Source organism: Macaca thibetana, chromosome 4 (assembly GCF_024542745.1).
Source record: "Macaca thibetana thibetana isolate TM-01 chromosome 4, ASM2454274v1, whole genome shotgun sequence".
NCBI lineage: Eukaryota > Metazoa > Chordata > Mammalia > Primates > Cercopithecidae > Macaca > Macaca thibetana.
Genome location: NC_065581.1, coordinates 156,132,656 through 156,147,785, shown reverse-complemented (window position 1 = coordinate 156,147,785; position 15,130 = coordinate 156,132,656). Strand labels below are relative to the sequence as shown.

General features: G+C 35.9%; 2 protein-coding genes across 15 annotated transcripts in view; both read right to left on the bottom strand.

Annotated features, from left to right (window-relative positions):
- Positions 1–15,130, bottom strand: part of SNX3 (sorting nexin 3) — a 1,122,685-nt gene that overhangs the window by 794,052 nt on the left and 313,503 nt on the right. The window lies entirely within an intron of this gene.
- The window catches only part of SESN1 (sestrin 1), a 107,296-nt gene that overhangs the window by 24,639 nt on the left and 67,527 nt on the right, over positions 1–15,130 (bottom strand). The window contains exon 1 of one of the 3 annotated variants that reach the window (XM_050789141.1): positions 7,764–8,204. The exons of the other annotated variants lie outside the window; for them this stretch is intronic. The gene's annotated coding sequence lies outside the window, so the exon portion shown is untranslated. Of the gene's footprint in view, positions 1–7,763; positions 8,205–15,130 lie in introns of those variants that run through there. 3 annotated transcript variants of the gene reach the window in all.

Sequence of the window (15,130 nt, the reverse complement as noted above, 5' to 3'; positions counted from 1 at the left end):
CTAAAAAGAAAAAAATAATTTTAATTTAATATTCTAATTTAGTGGTTTATGGAGAACCTTCAAGCCATTAAACGTCAGGATTCCTTTATGGTCTCTATAAAGACTGACCTAAATTCCTCAAAGAGTACTAATTTCTTGTTCTCTGCTGTAGAGCACTAGAGTGAATTAGTCACTCTATTCTCCAACATAAAAAGGTTGCCTCCAAATAAATTTACAGTAACCAAGAGTTCCAACAAATGCATTTTTAAAATTTTTTTTCGAGACAGAGTCTCGCTCTGTCAGCCAGGATGAGTGCAGTGGCATTATCCTGGTTCACGTTCCCTGCAGCCTTGACTTCCAGGGCTCAAGTGATCCTCCCACTTGCCTCCTGAGTAGCTGGCACTACAGACAGAGGCCACCACACCCGGCTACTTTTTAAATTTTTTGTAGAGATAGGGTCTCATTATGTTGTCCAGGCTGGTCTCAAATTCCCGGACTCAAGCAATTTTCCTGCTTTTGCCTCCCAAAGTGCTGGGATTACAGGTGTGAGCCACCATACCCAGTCCAACAAATATATTAATTAACCAGCAACTATCATTGTGCAGATTTAACTTTTGAAATGTTTTGTTTTAAACCACTCAATAAAAAGTATTTTCTAAGGATTTCGAAGGTAGGCCAGATGTCCTGAAGGTGCTTCTCCTCTCAACCTCTAGGGCTGAGCACATACAGGAATGCAATAAACATCTGCTGAAAAGATGAACATCCTGAACACAGAACAGTGATTACAAAGGGCTGTGTTTTTGATATTTACCACAGGTTGTCAGTATAGGCCAGAGCTACCTTACAAAGTCTGCTATTTAAACACTTCATTTTGATATTTCTTTTAGGAAGAATCTTGACATTTAATCCAAGAAGTAATAGTAATTCTGAAATATTTCCTTTCTTTTAAAAAGATTTTGGTCAACTTACTGCACTGTATCAAAGTGAGGTTCATGGCCTCTACATCTGTCCTTAGCAGTAATGCACTCAACCTTATTTTTCTCAAGAGCAAGCTGATAATCTGTGTAAAAGCAGAGTAGTGTAAAATGACTTGATTTTAACAGAGAACTATGAAACATTAGGGAGTCTGCACTTGGAATGGTGGTTCAAGATAGGCTTCCTGAAGGAAAAAGATAACCTGAGCTACAGCTGAAGAGTATTAGTAGGGAGCCCTTGGAAAGAAAATTTGGGGGAGAGTTTGGGAGAATAGACACAAAGTTCTAAGTAAAAGATCTAGCATATGCAGAGGCCCAGAAAAAGGAGAGAGTGATCCATTAGGGAAGCAGAATACAGGAAGCTCAATGGGTCTGGAAAAGAGGGTAAGGAGAGTTAACAGAAGGAGTTTAGGTAAAAGATAAACAGTAGGCCGGGCGTGGTGGCCTACGCCTGTAATTCCAGCACTTTGGGAGGCCAAGGTGGGCCTCCCTTGATCACAAGGTCAGGAGATCGAAACTATCCTGGCCAACATGATGAAACCCCGTCTCTACTAAAAATACAAAAAAATTAGCTGGGCGTGGTGGCGTGCTCTGTAGTCCCAGCTACTCGGGAGGCTGGGGCAGGAGAATTGCTTGAACCTGGGAGGCAGAGGTTGTGATGAGCCGAGATTGCACCATTGCACTCCAGCCTGGCAACAGGAAAGGAAAAAAAAAAAAAAAAAAAAAGATAAACACTAACGAGAGATTGTTAAGCTTCATTAAAGAATACGGATTTCATTCTTAAGGGTACTGTGGAGTTACTAAAAGTTCTAAACTGTAGAGTGACATCAGATTTGCATGTCAGCTAAGGTTTAGAAAAATATATTGGAAGGGGCAAAACTGGGGGCAAGGAGATGAGTGAGTTAGAAAGGCTGCTGAGGCCATCTTGGCAAGGCAAGAAGGCAGTCTTCGGAACAATGGGAAGGGAGAGAAGTGTAGAAGATGACAGTGGATTTTGTCTCTCCAGTATGGTAGTAAGTTCCTTGAGGGAGGCAATCATGCCTCAAACTCTTGTTTTTGAAATTTAGGAGATAAATCTCAAATCATCTGCTTTCCCGATCAAGTGGCTTCCCTGAACTCATTAGGTCTTTAGAAACTATAATCAATTCATGACAAGGAATAGATATATTTTAGTAGAAAAAGCAGTAATTAGGCTAAAAGGCATAATCATACTTTTCTGGACCACATGTTAAACCCTGTACTATAGATTTGCACATCTCCTCATTGGAATCAGAATTATACTTAATGCAGTAATTGGTTAGAAAACATAGAGTGATGGTTTTAGCCATTAAACCAAAGAACTCCTTTAAGAGTGGGAGTGGGAGTTGTTAGATTTATGTGGTTTAAGCATTCTTGAAAAATCCCCTATTGTCATTTAAAACGTTTCATTTAGAACAAATGCTGGTTTATAAGACTACTTCTGCTTACTAATTTTGTCTAGATTTTTCTCCTCCAGCTCATATCTTCCTGTTTTTATCTACATAGCTTGTCTGCTAAGCACTTTTTCCCTTTTCAACATCATGTTTTGGGTACATTAAGATCCTTTTAGCACTGAACTTTAAACTGATCCTCTTATTTGCTCTATACTTTTTTTTTTTTTTTCAGTTCTTCAATTTTTAGAATTATATCACTTTAAAGGAGCAAGAATGTTGACAAGTCTTTGGTATTTTCCTCTCATTTAGGGTTTCTTCTTTTAGAAATGCACAGTGTTTTAACTTTCTACATAGCTATTTAGAAATATGAGGCATCACCAATATTTGTAAATAGTTATTATTCCAAGAAGTGTCAGTGCTTTTAAATTAAAAAGTTGCTTTTACCCCTAAAGAAACAATGTGTTAAATAATGGTCAGGTGTTCTAGGCTGGTAATAATAAGACCACTAATTTGTTAACTCCTGTGTATCAGACACTTAACCCTTTACATGTATAAAGCAGATGTAATTATTTTTATTTTACAAATTTGTGACATAGAAACTAAAAGTATGGGCAACTTGACCAGTTACAAAACTTGTAAAATTCAGCCTGGAATTGGAACTCAGGTCTGTCAGAATCCAAAGCAGCAGTCACTATATGAGGTTGCTGCTTTTACTGAGTATATATTTAAAATTTTGATAACTGTGTATTCACCTAAGTTCTTGATTCTGGAGGCAAGAAAAGAGGGTAGGAGGAAAGAAAAATTTATCTCCCTTACTTTTACTCAGGGTGAGTTTTTTTTTTTTTCTTTTTTCTTTTTTTTTTTTTTAAGAAATCATGGAATGGGTGATCTTGCGTTTTGAGAGCTTCTATCCTCCATATTTCTCTCTGTCACTCCTCTCTGTCTCTTTCTGGGCCTTTGGTGGCCTCGTGCTACCCAAAGCCTCTTCACTACATATCTCATCTGAATCTACCCAACCTCCTACATGTTCCTCACATGACCCCCATTTCTCAAAAAGTGGTAGGTTTTAGGAAGAAAGCAGGCTTCTCAAACTAATCACACTAATTTTGTAAGTTACTGGTATCTCCCATTTATTTATTTAGTTTGTCTCAATAGGATGTAAGCTCCATAAAATCAGAATGTTTGTCTTTTTTGTTTACTGCTGTATTTCCAATGTCCTGGTGCCCTGCACACTAGGAGACCCTCAAATTTTTGAGGAGACCCTCAAAAATTATGTATCGAATGAATGAACTTTGAGGAGATGTTTCCATTAAAACAATTATTTAAGCTTAATTGAAAGCCTAATAATGAATTTCAAGTTCACTCTTCAGGTAAACATTTTTGAGGCTTAGGGGCCACAAAACCTGCCTGTTTATAGGCAGGCAGGCTGGCTCTGTGAGGGAATCAGCTTTTACTGGGTTCGGCTCTGCTAAGCACTGTCTTTCAGAATCTCTCCACTTCTCCTTGGAACTCACAGATATCTCCTTGGAACTCCCTGGGATTACAGGTGTGAGCCACCGTGCCTGGCCCAAATATATGCATTTCTTAAATCATATGATATCCAAGCTCCTTTGATTTTTCTTTGATATTTCTGTGACTGCTCTCCTGCACTACCAGGTAAGCAGCTACACAGGGTCTGACAGAGGCATCTATGGATCACTTGTTAAGTCAGGCATGTACTTACAAGTCAGACACTTCCTGTGTCTGACAAGATACCATTGTTTGACAAGATTATGGAACATTTTGTAACCAAGTTTGGCTTTAAATAATCCTTAGGTCTATCCAAGGTGAAGTGATAGAAAATAAAGTGTCTGTTGAAATATAAAAATTAAGTGGGAGAATTCATGCAGACATATTACAATGTTTAGAGGCTACTTTTCAGCATCATCACTGAGTTAAGTAAGAAGGAATGGGTTTAATTTAGAATACTATGAGGTCTATGAAAAAGGTGAATGTGAGGGGGAAATGGACAGTTAGGACTTTAAGCTATATGTTACTAGGTGCTACTGAAGGTTTTAAAGAAGGAGAAGGAAATATACCAACTCAAAAAAAGGCAACAAAAGATACTAAATATATGCAAGTAGAAAATATTTCTCAGACTGAATATACTCTGCGTCGTATAATTTTTCTAACAGTTTCTGAGGGGCTGGATTTCATCTGTACCTAAACAATGTGAACACATGAAATGATCATAGTGCTTCTATTTGTGGGCACAGGCCAAGAACTGGTTTAGTATGTAACCTGTAATTTTAAATACAAGGAATTAGCCAGGCATAATACTAAAAATTATCCATTCAAAATAGATTAAAACCAAACCTAATATATTTAACTTATCCTGAACCCACAGACTTGATGGAACTGAACTAATCCCATTTAACCATAGGATTTTTACCCGTGGTCAAAATGTTTGGGCTAAATGCATATTAATGAGTCATTAGCTTAATCATGACTGAATTTTAAATGCTTTGTTTATACTAAAGATAATTTTTATTCAAAGAAACAAATGACAATATTCTAAAGTTTTAAAATCCAGTTGTTTTTTGTTTATAACAGCTATCCTGCCTTCCCTATCCATGCCTCCCTACCCTATGATTTTTACTACCAAATGGTGAATAGAATTCTGCAATGTGTGCTTTTCTTGCACAGTGTGAATAACTCCTACTCAGTTCCTTTTTGATGATCTTTAGTTGTAGGTCCTATAATCCTTTAAACCACCTTCTTTTTCTGCCTCCTTCGGAGGTCTCTTGCTTTCCAAGAGGGTATCAAGTTGTAGATTCTTAACCTGAGCACAAGTACAAGGCCACATCTGGAGACTACTAGGAGGTTGTTATGTATTTTAAAAATAAAATGCTGTTCACTGAACTTTCCTGTCTGTTCTTCTGCTCTCCCAAATTCTCACTCTGTGGGCCATTTTCCCCTTTACCCAAAGGGCATAGATACATTTAGGGGAATAGTTCATCAAATAAAAATGTTTATATTTGCTTATCCATTCTAGTTTTCTGTTTTGCTAAAACATACTCTCAAAAAACAAAAGATACAATACCACTTAAAAATGTATGTTTTTTACAGGAATTCAGATTTGAATGGAATTCAAGATCATTTTGCTTATAGTAATAGAGAATATGATCTTCTTAATTTTTGCGTTTTTATTTTCTGGCAAATAACTCAGAAATACTAAAATAGTATTTTTTTCAGATGATACAAATTGGAGAACGTAACATTCTTAATTTGTTATGAGTCTAATTTTTAAAATATATGTTCGTATAAGTTTACATTGGTAAAATAATACTATTACTTTACCAATTAACAGAAAACTTGATACTATGTAACCATTTAGCATTCATTCATTATTTGTAAATATTTACTAAATGTCAAAGATATGCATTTCTTTTTTCTTTTTTTTTAAATTTTTGTTTTATTTATTTATTTTTTTGAGATGGAGTCTAGCTCTGTCGCCCAGGCTGGAGTGCAGTGGCACGATCTTGGTTCACTGCAAGCTCCGCCTCCTGGGTTCACACCATTCCTGCCTCAGCCTCCTGAGCAGCTGGGACTACAGGCGCTTGCCACCACACCTCACTAATTTTTTGTACTTTTAGTAGAGATGGGGTTTCACCGTGTTAGCCAGGATGGTCTCAATCTCCTGACCTCGTGATCTGCCCGCCTTGGCCTCCCAAAGTGCTGGGATTACAGGTGTGAGCCACCGTGCCCGGCCCAAATATATGCATTTCTTAAATCGTATGAACAAGCAGAAATCTCTTAATTTGAGATTGCGATTTAAGGTTAGACTTAACCACTTACATAAATCATACAGATTAGTAGATAGCTTGGGATTCTGTTAGGAAGCATTAAATGGAGGGTCATCTAGTTTATTATCTTTGCAAAGAAAAAAAAAAGCCTGAAAACCTCTCTAGTTGTAATCCCTTTAAATTTAAAATGAAGGGCAACTGAACTTAATGATCTCTCAAACTTTATTTCAACTCTGAAGTTCTAATCTTTTAATATAATTCCTGGCTAGGCACAGTGGCTCAATGCCTGTAATCTCAGCACTTTGGGAGGCTGAGGTGGGAGGATCATTTGAGGCCAGGAGTTTGAGACTAGCCTGGGCAACATAGCGAGAACCCTGTCTCTTTCTATAGAAAAAAATAAGAAGAAGAAATAGCAAAAATATAATTCCTGATTTTATACAGTTACATGCTTCCAGCTAACTAGAACCTGGCCCCTTCCTGCTCTGGACTTTCTTGTATATTACCAGTTTTCAAATTATATTTCTTAAAATCCATTCCTTATACATACTTTAGAGATATTATAAAATATTAGATTTGAACTTTCTTTTTCAAAGTAACCTACAAATGTATATCAACATTAAATTCATTGGAAGACTGCCACAACAATTTGTTGCCACTAGTAATTCAGTTATTAAATAATTTCTCTCCCACCATCTGTGTGAGCACATTTGAACATTCTCATACATGTATAAATGTGTCAGTGATTAGGAGGGGTATAGTTTATGTGTTCCAGTCTTTTAAAATACTCATGCCTGTCTACATCAGCTCAAGTAAAACTACAGTAGTGAGTGAACTGCTACAGCAAGTGGATATTTGGCTTTAAAGATGCCAGGAGAAGCTCAGGCACATTTGCTTGGTACATGCTCCTGAAAGGGTGTAACTGTCAATTTTGTAAGGTCGAAGGAATAGATTGCACATCCCATCATGATTCCTTAGTTTTAGTGGATATTGTACATTTTGGTGCTTATTGATTTAACTTTTATATTTATAATAAAGAATGCAAGTAGTTGTTTGAAATCAACCATTCTTTTCACTTTTTTGTTCAAGCTTCTGGATCAGTTTAACTACAGAGTATCTTGAGAATGCAAGGTGAACTATTTAAAAAGTTTTCACTCAAAACCATTTATCTAAGTCTATAATTTCAGGGATGACTTCTATAGTTCATTACTAGAGAAGTTTCTCTGAACATATAGAGCACAATAAAAAATGAAAGTATAAAGATATTTTCAAAAACCCAGAAAAGCACTTACCTGTGTGAATCTAGATTTTCTTGATATTATGCATACAAGAAAATATATAAATATTGCAACCATCATTCATAACCCCTTAATTTCAAATTTTCTGAAAATATAAAATAGCCCCCGTGTTTTCACTAATTGATTTGATAATTAATTTGAATTTAAATAATTTATTGATAAAACACTTTTACAGTTTTAGATACTATATACATCAGAATTCTGATAATATTGTTTTATTAAAGACTAAACTGACAAAGAAATTAAAACACATTTTTTACACACACACACACACACACACACACACACCCCTCTCATGATCTGTATCCTGGAACTCACATTAGGTTTGGAGGATCCAAGCTAGTCTGTGGCTCTCTACATCACTCACCCAAGACTTGGGTCAGGCTTTAAGGTTCAGAGAATGCTCCAATCATTTCTACCGGTTCCAGCAGAGTGCTTGGGGGAATCTAGTTCAAAGTCTTATTCTCATCAATGCCAAATAGAGCCTTAAAGAGAAAAAGCTGTTGGAACTACAACAGTTCATGTTTGTCTACTGAATTACAGACCAAACTCACTTTCACAATATAACTTTCATTTAGCCTGTCCTGAGTCTGGTCTATAACCGAAAGCATTATCAATCTTTTCAGCCTTCTTCAAGAAAACATAAATAAAGTCACTCTTATCCTTTAGTGACATACATGCCAGTATGAGCAACAGTCTTTATCCTAAATCATAAAAATTTGACCTAATAACTATTTTCATATTACATTTCAATTGAAAAAAATTAAGTGAAATAGTTTGGATTTGTTCTTATTAACAAAGATATTACTGATATCCAGATAGTTTTTAGTATTTATAATAGGCAGGTTTTAAAATGCATTTGCTTTCTACAATTAGAACTTGCTTTATGTCAATAAATTCAACTTTCTAGTATTCAATTAGATTTTAAAAATTAAACTACAGTAGTTTGTAGATCACAAATACATATTAAAATGTTACAATCTTCAAATATTGCACACTAAATTTATACATAAGTGGGTTTTTAAAAATCTAAACTCAAAAGATGCCAGAAAAAAGTATGTGGATCAGGGGAAAGAGCAAAGCAGAGTCAAAAGCAGCAGGATGCAGTTCAAATAGGTCACACTCAACTTTTAACTTTCCCTAAGAACAAAAACACAAGCTTAGCAACAGCTTTTAGCCAATCACAAAGCAGACAAACAGGTAAGGACTCAACTGCTCCAGATACCAATGAGGCCTAAGCTTCTCTCTCTTTTTTTTTTTTTTTTAAATTATATAGTGTCACAAGAGAAAACAACAAATTATAAAACAGGATATATTGTCCTAGGTTAAAAGTAACTGATAAAATCTTCTCACCAACCCTTGGCAAACAGATTAGATTTTAGTATTGTAGTGATTATTTGTTTCATCTTTATTATGCCAAATACCGTATACATCAAGTTACCATTAAAATAATAGGGTATTTTTAGTAGGAAAAAAAAAACACAACAGAATTTTGTGGGAAATATTCTTTCTTGCTGGGGGTAGAAAATAAAGGTAGAAATATCTATTAAAAATTATTATTCTCTTTTTAAATTCTCTAGCATCCAATTTCTAAAAAACACAGGGGGAGAAACACTGATGATGAAATGCTACAGCCCAAATCCAAAAATATAAAATACTAGTAAAAACAACCATACCACAAATACAACTTTCAGAACAAACGCAGGATCAAGCAAACTGAACAAATTGACAGTGCAATTCTATACAATTTTTTCCTCTTTATTTCTATCACTCCATACATATCCTTCTTCTTGGAGAGAAGAAGGTTTTCAGAGGATTTAGAAGGGATTTTCAAGAGTTACAGATTTCATCACTGTTTTATTTAGCACAGACCTCAGATTTGCTCAAACTGACAAAGCATTACCTGCAATATAGACACAAAAATGTTGTGAAACAATAGTTAACAGTTTTCTTCATTTTGCTTCAGTTTGCCAAATTTATATTCTAAAGCAGTTTCCAATATTTTCTGTGACTATCTTCATGAACAACATTTCTTTTCTCTTCAAATACTACTTAAACCATTTGATGGTTTTAGTTCCCTAAAAAAGGAATTAAAGTAGAACAGTTTGCTTTGTCATTATCATTAATAATCTCCTTCAACCACCATTTTAGGAGACACTTTTATTTTATCTTTTAGAGATAGGGTTTTGCTCTGTTACCCAGGCAGTAATGGGGTGATCATGGCTCACAGCAACCTCGAACTCTTAGGCTCAAGTGGTTCTCCCACCTCAGCCTCCTGAGTAGGCAGGACTACAGGCATGCCACCATGACTATCTTAATATTTTAACATTTTTGTACAGATGGGTCTTGTTATGTTGCCCAGGCTATATGGACTCAAGTGAACTCCCGCCTCAGCCTCCAAAAGTGTTGGGATTACAGGTGTGAGCCACTTTGCCCAGCCCACCATGTACTTTAAAGCAAAGGAGGTTTGCTAATAACATTGTAGGATGCTGTAAAAAAAGTGTATAGATGTATATTTCCCCCAATATTTCATTGTTTTCCATACACCCCTAGAGTAGGGGAAAAGTTTAGAGACTAGCTCTAGGTTTTATTTATCAGTCATATCTTGCCTCGTCCTTCTCTTTTTTTTTTTTTTTTTTTTTTTTTTTTTTTTTGAGATGGTTTTTGCTCTGGCACCCAGACTGGAGTGCAATGGCACAATCTCAGTTTACTGCAATCTCCGCCTCCCGGATTCAAGCAATTCTCGTGCCTCAGCCTCCCAATTAGCTGGGATTACGGATGCCTGCCACCTAGCCTGGCTAAATTTTTTTTGTATTTTTAGTAGAGATGGGGGTTTTCACTATGTTGGCCAGGCTGGTCTCGAACTCCTGACCTCAAGTGATCTGCCCGCCTTGGCCTCCTACTGGGATTATAGGCATGAGCCACCATACCCAGCCTCATCCTTCTCCTTTATCTTCAGTTGTCACAGATAACTAAGCTATGTTGAATCAGAAAAAAAGGTAGTTCCAATATATCATTTGGGGAAGAAACATCAATTCTATATCAATCTCATGTTTTTGGGGGGACTTTTAAACCCTAAAAATTCAGAACAGTATCCATCCAAATATTACTGAAAGTTTCATTAATACATGTATACTATACATAAAGGATTGGTTAAATTTATAAAAATTTATATATGTGGATATACTAGTCTTACTTATTCATCATTCAGTCAACCAGTGTTAATTAAGCCCCTACTATGTGCCAGGCATTTTTTTTCTTCCCAGTAGATATTTTTTTGAGAACAACATCCATATCTTCTTCCTTTCTCCTTTCTTCTTTTAATTTCCTATAGTGATGCACCCACTTGAAGTTTTTTCACTCCTAAAGGAGCATCTGGACTGAGGAATGCCTTAAGCTACAAATGCATGTAATGCTGAAAAGCTAATTGTTATTGTAGCAGTTAGGTAAATGAATGTCAATTGATGGAGAGCTTTTAATCTAGTAACTCAGATTTTTAATCTAAGATATGATTCCAGAAGCAGGGCAATGCTATACTCCATAGTTTCGATTTGATATTAATAGAACGTCTAAAACATGTATGCATCAGGCATTGTTCTAAAGCTTTTTTTTCTTTTCTTTTTTTTTTTTTTTTTTTTTGAGATGGAGTCTCGTTCTGTCGCCTAGGCTGGAGTGCAGTGGCGCGATTTCAGCTCACTGCAAGCTCCGCCTCCTGGGTTCATGCCATTCTCCTACCTCAGCCTCCTGAGTAGCTGGGACTACAGGCACCCACTACCACACCCGGCTAATTTTTTGTACTTTGTTTTCGTAGAGATGGGGTTTCACCGTAGCCAGGATGGTCTCAATCTCCTGACCTCATGATCTGCCTGCCTCGGCCTCCCAAAGTGCTGGGATTACAGGCATGAGCCACCATGCCAGGCCGTTCTAAAGCATTTTAACTCATTTAACTCTCAAAACACCTCAGGTACACGCTATCTTCATTTTAGAAATGGGAAACTCAGAGAGGTTAAGTCCTCAACCCAAGGCCACACAGCAAGGGGCCTGAGGAAAGGTTAGAACTCAAGCATATTCTTTCTACTATACCATAATGCTGCCTGATAATGTTTTAGTTTTGTTAATGTTAATATTCCAGTGATGGTGTGCCCATCAGAAAGAGGCCAAGGGATGCTAACTCCTACCATCTTCTCCTGTCTTCCCCTGCACTATGTTCCCTGCAATCTGCTCTGTATGACTGCTCACTCCACCCTCTGTGACCACCCAAATCAGTAGAACACTATGCCTCTCCAGTAAATCTGAACTGGTTCCCCATTGAGACAAAATAAAAATGTTTTATAACATCTCTCAATATATCTTCTCCCTAATTGCTGCCCTCCTCATACATGTTAATCCTATCCCAACTTTCTTGATTCCATTTACCTACTTATGGTTCCTCTTTGAAGCTTATACATTTCTCCCTGACACTTGAAAACATTCTTCTCTCAGAGTTTCATTAAGGACACATTATTACAACTTCCTTCAAAAGTCTTCTAAAATTTCATCTTCTGAACAAAAGTTTGTAAATTTTATCATGCTAAATAAGGAAAATCTTCTACCACTTGACAGTCTACCATGTTAACAGTGACTGTTAACCTCCAAAATATGATCCACTATGTTTTTGATACTTTTATAAATAATGTTAGTGGATGTGCCTATGTTGTGTTCAGTTTTAAGGCACAACCACAGAGTATTTATAAGCCCCTTTTGGTCGATGTTAAGAGTACATTCTGTCCCAGGTGCAAGGATTTGGGGAAGTATGTTTGGGGACATATGTTTATCTTACTTTGAAATTGTAACTACTGGCACATCACATACAAATAGGTACTTAAACTACATTTTGATTATGTTACAGGCTTTGCATATAGAACACTAAAGAGAAAGCAACAGGTTTGGATCTAACAAAATAAAATGAGTAAAATTACCATTTAGCATAAACAAAATGTAACATTTTATGTAAAAGGAAAACTATAAAAACATAAATGAAGACTTACATTGTCAAATAATCATTATTAAAGTCACTTTCATATATTTAAAGCATAAGAGAATATTGTATATTGTTCTTAGTGGCTAATTATGTTACTGCCTACTCCAAGAATGAGTGATTTTTTTTTTTTGTAGAATGAAATTCAATGATCACACACACACACACACACCCCCTTAAAATGTTTTCCCACACATTTGAAAATCAGTAATTTTTGTCAAAATAGATGTTGACTATTGATATAGCAACATTTCATTATATCTCAATTGACTTTTTAAAAAACAATCTCATGAATCTAGAACAAGTTAAAAAAAAGATGTAAAATAGATGTCACAAAGTTTACATACATGCTGTGGTATGTAAACTAAATATGTACTAAATATGTACTGTATTTAGTGGAAAACCTTTCGCCTGCCTCTCTTAGAGACAATTTACTTTTACTTGGTACAAAATTATAAGAAGGTTCTTTATCTAATTTCTAAGTCCTCTTAATCACAAAGGAAGAACCAGAAAAATTCTATCAAGCAGAAACAAGAACTTGGATATCACAGTAGCAGGAAGCCATTTTCTATAAGGGTAATGGTCCTATAAGCCTTAAAAAGCCCTAAGAGCATCGCTGTCTCCCAGATGAGGTTAAAAACTGACCTCGATATTAGTGCTTCTTACTCATGTTGGACAAAATACCTAAAAATATTTTTATAGATACTTCTCAATTTACAATGGGATTATGACTCAATAAGTTGAAAATATCATAAGTAAAAAATGCATTTAATACACCTAATCTACATTATAGTCTAGCCTAGACTACCATAAATGTGCTCAGAATGCTGACATTAGCCTACTTTGTCAAAATGTGGGCAAAATTTGGGCAAAATCATCTGGCAATGTGGTAGAGTATTGGTTGTCTGCCTTTGTGATTATGTGGCTGAGAACTGTCACTCGCTGCCACTGCCCAGCATTGCATCGTACTACTTTCCACAGCATTTTTCTACTGAATGTGTGTTGCTTACCCACCTTAGTAAAGTCAAACAATTGTTAAGTGGAACTATCGCAAATTGGAGACCTGTGTGTAAGAAATATTGCTTAAAATGGCTGAACTGGCAATGTAACAGAAATCCTCAGAGACCAAAACCCACCAACAGGAGGAGTCCAGGGAGACAGTCAGCACTGAGGCTGGCAGCTGTGGATCCTTAGGGACCTAAAGCAGCAGCACAGAAAACAGAAGGCAAATCCTAGGACTTGGGAAATTAAGAGGTGGATCAGAGACCCCATCACAAAGCCAAACCCCAAGGGGCTAAATGCTCAATGAAAGCATAAAGAAGGAAAAACACCCCATTTACAAAAGAAGACAAGATTTGCCTGTTTTAATGTTTATTCTTGGTGGAAGGGGTAAAATCTCCCCTGAATATTCATAAACACAAGGGGGATCACACATGAGGAGTTGGGGGATGAATTCCCTTATTACCTACCTGCTCTTAAAAGCAAGGCAAATATTTAGTGTAAAGTGGGCTGGTCATGTCCCCCAGGTTCCGGTTAGAAATAAATATAGATTTTCTCTGAAGGAGATACAATTCCAATGAACATAAGCTTACAATAATAAAAAGTACTATACAAAAAGATGCCATTAGTGAGGACTATAGGAAACAATAATCACCTAAGACTACAAAGTCAGATGCAGTCTGACTGCCAGAAATCATCTGTAAAGACTTTGGCTACTAGATACAGAAGACCAGTTCAATATGTTTTTTAAAACTTTATAGGAAAGTATGGGTGAGAAACAGGAAACTATCAAAAAATAACCAGACAGATTTGAAAATGAATGAAATAGTTTTTATAATAATTAAAACTTAAAATTCAACAGCATATTCAGTATAGCTGAAAAATTATTAGTAAACTAGAAAGTAAATCTGAAGAGTCCAGAATATAGCACATACAGCAAAGAAATGAAATTTATGAGAGAGAAAATAAAAGACATGGAAGATGAAATGAAGGTCTAATACATATCTAATTGGAAGGAGAATACAGAAAGAACAGGACAAAGGTAATATTCTAATACATGATGGTTAAGGATTATCCAGAACAGATTAAAGACACCAATACTCTTTTTTTTTTCCCCAGGAAGCACAATGAGTCTCACACAGAATAACTTAGAAAAATTATACCTTGGCCTACAGTTTTAAAAATGAACAATTTCAAGGAAAGAGATCTCAAAGTCCATGAAAGGGAAAAGTCAGATTATCTATAAAAGGAAAACTAAGCTGACAGCCTAATTTTAAAGAATGGAAGCCAGAGGATCAAAATGCTGAGAGAAAATGACCATTGTTGAATTGTATTTAAGACATGAAACTATCTTTCATAAAGTGAATGAAACACATTTTAAGAGACAAAAACTAAGAATCTACTACCAACAGATCCTCAACTGAAGGAGTGTCAGTTCAGGAAGAAGCAAAAAGATTTCAGAAGGAAGTGTGAAAAAGACCAAAGAACAGTCAACAAAGAAAAAGTTCTTTGTACTTAAGATTTTCATTTTATGGGTAAAATTCTCACCTAACCAGAACAGTACATTCTCTATGAATTCTGAATAGCTTTATGTGAACATATGCTTTAATTTCCCTTGGCTTGGAGTGGAATGGCTAAATCATATAATAGGTGTAGGTTTAACTTTTTT